Source organism: Triticum dicoccoides, chromosome 4B (assembly GCF_002162155.2).
Source record: "Triticum dicoccoides isolate Atlit2015 ecotype Zavitan chromosome 4B, WEW_v2.0, whole genome shotgun sequence".
Taxonomy (NCBI): domain Eukaryota; kingdom Viridiplantae; phylum Streptophyta; class Magnoliopsida; order Poales; family Poaceae; genus Triticum; species Triticum dicoccoides.
In genome coordinates, this window is record NC_041387.1 from 673,137,993 (window position 1) to 673,142,803 (window position 4,811).

Consider the following 4,811-nt stretch of genomic DNA (forward strand, 5'->3'; position numbering starts at 1 on the left):
TATAAAGTGACTACTACTATATGGGTGGGCTTGATTCATATGGGTGCATGCATGACTTCTTAAGAGATATAAAGTGACTACTACTCCTGTTCTTTCCAGAAGTTGATATAGAATATCGTGTGCAATCGAGCTTTTCAAACTATAAAATTATATATTTGCCTGTAAATTTGTCATGAAATCCAGCAACATAAGATGACGCGGCATATTGTGTGCGAACAAGGAAGAAAGCGAGGCGCGTCGATCCACACATGAATCCACCTAATACATCTGCTATATGTAGCAGCCCCTGTACGTTATCATCACGTCAATCTGGTATTTACTTGGTCAGATGTCTCTCGAAGTGGTTGAGTATTTTGAGGAAGAAGCGGCGAGCTTAGTGGACGAAGTGCCCAACCAAAAGGAGAGCTGCCACATATGCCATGACGATGGAGAGGAGGAACTTCTCACATGATCTTAGCAAGACTAGTTAACATCTTGCAAGGAGTATTATCAACCTGTTCTTTCCAGAAGTTATTATAAAATACTCCATGCAATCTATCTTTTTGAACTACAGCACTAGTATAAGCAAATTATATATTATCCAACAGAGTTTTCATGAAATCCACCAACATAAGACGATGCGGTAGCTAAGGGAATGTGCCGACAAGGAAGAAATCAGGGCGCGTGTGTTGTTGCCGCTCCTTGCCCTAGCTCTCTCTCTCTCTCACAGTAGTACTCACTCTCTCTCCCTCTGCTGCACTCGAATGACAAAAGGAAGAAGAAGATCAGAGGAGGAAGAAGGACACAGCGGGCACGGTGGTTTTTCCGGCGCAGCGTCGCCAATTCCACGAGCTCATACTCGACACCACAGCCATTACAACGCGCCCCTCGCGGGTTTTATACCCGGGGCAGACGCTGGGCATGAACCCCACGTCTACACCCGCCCGAGCGCACGGTCCGGCCCGCTCTGGCCGCGTCCACTCTGCGCACGATCGCGCCCAGGACGCGGCGAGCCCGCAACGGCCCCGACTCGGTCACCCTGACCTGTGCGCCAACGGCTGCACCTGGTCCGGCGCCACGCATGCACACACAGCGCGCGCCCCTACCCTAGTCTAAACACTCAACCCAGTCCTGCCCCGGACACATGTCGGATATGGGTCAGACTCTGGCCAGACAATGGCCAGACACTCACACACGCACGCACGCCACGCACCTGACGTGTCCCCCGCGCGCACACACGCACGCCCGACGCGATTGTCGTGGCTTATGCCCAACACTCACCCCCTAAGCCACGAACTATAGCATGTGAGTCCATCATCGTCGATGTCGCCATGTACGCCCCCAGTGATGATGTTATGTACCTAGGGTAGGGTCATGGACCTATCCAGAATACCATACCCAAGGACATCCTTAGACGAAGCTACCTTTCAGTCGACCAAGAGAGACTCCACTGGACCGGCTAGAAGACACTCGACAAACCTAAAGACACTCGACCATAAAGACTCACTCGACCACCAGGAGTTCGGGATCTACTCTGTATCCAAACGGTCTGTAATTAAGTAGTCTTAATGGTCATGATGACACTTTATGTAGGGCGTTACCAGTAACGCCCGGCCTTAATGTACTTTAACCCTCTGCTACGTGGGTTGGCTGGGGTCCTGGCGTCCTCTATATAAGCCACCCCCCTCCACCGGTAGAAGGGTTCGCACCCCTGTAACTTATATACACATAAACCAGTCGACCGCCTCCGGGCTCCGAGACGCAGGGCTATTACTTCCTCAGAGAAGGGCCTGAACTCGTTAAACACTCGTGTGTACAACTACTCCATAGCTAGGATCTTGCCTCTCCATACCTACCCCCCATTCTACTGTCAGACTTAGAACCACGGCAGTTGGCGCCCACCGTGGGGCAGGTGTCTTAGCGACTTTTTGGAGAAGTTGCAATTTGTCCGATTGCCTTCATCATGGTTTCCGGTGGAGCTCTGATCGAGGGCCGCGAGATCCGTCTCGGTGCGCTCGCCTTCATCGCCGACGACTCCGCTTGGCTCCAGGAGGCACCACTCGACATCGACGCGCTCCCCGTCCGCGGGGCGACGCACTTTCGGGCGTGTGTCCACGGCGTCCTGCTGTGGCAGCCGTCGACTCCTTACCGGTCGACTCCTGTGCTGTCTTCCCTCCCTGTCTCCCGCCAGCGCAAGCGCTCCGGTCGGTCGAGGCTCCAGCAATGGGTGAGACACGCAGTGGATCGCCAATCGGCCAGCACCCAAGTCGCGGCAATTGAGCCCGACGAATCTCTCTACGGCCTGTTCGACCTGTCGACTGGCTCCGTAGAGACTGCATCCGAGTGCGATAGCAGTGATCCAGCGGCGGAGGTCCTGATGGTCAACGGGCCTCGTAGCCCTCCCGGTTTCCCCCCCAATGACGGGATGGACGATTGGGGCGACCCCGCTCAGGCCCACGAAGAGTATCAGCCCGAGCCACTCACTTCTCAGCAAAGGGAAGAACTTCGCCGCCGGAACATGGATGCCCTGCATACTCCCATTGCAGGAGAAACTCTTGAGGCTCGTGCCCTGGAAGAGGGGCGTTTGGCCAACTTGGCTGAACGCACTCGTCTGGAAAACCTCCAGCGAGCACTCGACGAGCGTGCGCGTCAGCGAGTACCCGACTCCCGCCGACGTCAGCTCTTTCCGCAACCGACTCAGGTATATCGAACCCCGATTCAAAATTTGGCAGCTGCAGCCCGTATAGCGGAGTCAATTCAGCCCTCTCGGTCGGAGGCTGGAAGAGGCTTGATGCAGATCGGAGATTTGCTCCGGGCGGCAGGAGATCAGAATTCAGTTGTGTCACAGTTGCGCAACAGGATTCACAGTCGATCCGTCGCTGCGAATACTGTTCAGTCGGTTCACAGCCCAAGGTCGCCTCCGAGGCGAGTTGGACGTGAAGGCCGGCGGGACCACTATGATGATCGCTTTGATCATGATGATAGGCGTCGAGCGCCCACTCCTCCCCCGAGAAGTGGGTCTAACACCCATCGGCAGCAAGATGACAGGCGCCAGCTCAGTGTTGGGCGGAGAGCTCCAGTCGACCCCAGGGAGCCAGGCTTTGACGCGAGATCCGTCATCGTGCAAGGTTTGGTCGACCGAAACAGAGCTCACAGAGGTGGCCATGACAGAGATGTGCCCACAAGCAGCCGAGTCCATGTTTCAGGTCCAGAATGCTTTAGTAGAGCCATCAGAGCCGCAACTTCAGATTGGCGACTGGAGTAAGTAAGTTCACCGGAGAGTCTAAGCCTGAAACTTGGCTTGAAGACTACCGAGTGGCTGTTCAGATTGGTGACGGTAATGATGAGGTGGCCATGAAGCATTTACCACTTATGCTAGAGGGTTCGGCCAGGGCTTGGTTGAATCAGTTAGCTCCTAGAAGCATTTACACCTGGGAAGATCTTTCCCGAGTGTTCGTCAGGACGTTCGAGGGAACTTGCAAGCGACCGGCCGGATTGACAGAGCTGCAAGTTTGCGTACAAAAGTCGAGTGAAACACTGAGAGATTACATCCAGAGATGGATCACTTTGCATCATACTGTGGAGAATGTGTCGGACCATCAAGCGGTCTACGCCTTCAAGGATGGTGTCAAGAACAGAGAGTTGAGCCTGAAGTTTGGTCGAACTGGAGATATGACCCTGAGTCGGATGATGGAAATAGCCACCAAGTACGCCAATGGTGAAGAAGAGGACCGACTCCGGAGTGGTAAGTACAAGCCGAGTCAGTCGGAGAAAGGAAACTCCAGTCGGAAGCAGAAGTGGAAAGCCGAGCCAGGTGCTCCTGGAGAGGCTCTGGCCGTGACTCAGGGCAAATTCAAAGGGAAGCCCAAAGGATCTTGGAACCCCAAGAAGGTAAAGGATAAGGAAGGTAATGACGTGATGGATTTACCGTGTCATATACACACAAAGAAAGACGAAGAGGGTAACTTCATCTACGCAAAGCATACCACTCGCCAGTGCCGGCTCTTAATCCAGCAGTTTCAAGGAAAACAGCCGAAGGACAAAGAGAAGGAGTCGGACAAGGCCGAGGACAAGGAAGACAGTGATGGAGAGTACCCTCATGTCAACTCCACTCTGATGATTTTTGTTGATGTAGAGAGTAAAAGTCGACTGAAAGTGATCAACCGTGAGGTCAATATGGTCGCCCCGGCGACGCCAAGCTATCTGAGATGGTCGCAAACTCCCTTACTTTCGACCAGTCTAATCACCCTACTCACATTTCCACCCCTGGGAGGCAAGCGCTGGTGGTCGACCCAGTCGTCGAAGGCACTCGACTGACGAAGGTATTGATGGATGGCGGCAGTGGATTGAATATACTGTATGCAGACACGCTCAAGGGAATGGGCATTTCGATGTCCAGGCTCAGTTCCAGCAACATGAGTTTTCACGGAGTCATCCCTGGAAAGAAGGCTGAGTCACTCGGCCAAATAGCTCTGGATGTAGTGTTCGGCGACTCGAAGCATTTCCGCAAAGAGAAGCTGACATTTGAAGTCGTGGATTTCCGAAGCGCCTACCACGCTATTTTGGGAAGACCAGCCTATGCCCACTTCATGGCTCGACCATGTTATGTGTACCTCAAATTAAAGATGCCTGCCCCCAAAGGCGTGATCACTATCACTGGCAGCCAGAAGAAGGCAGAAGAGTGTTTCCAGAAAGGCTCAAAGATTGCGGATGACCAGATAACAGTGGTAGAGCTGGAGGAATACAAGAAGAATGCAGATCCGAGTGATTTGCTGCGGGCCAAGAAGCCCGCCACAGAGTCAGCATTTCAGTCGTCTGGGGAGACGAAGCCA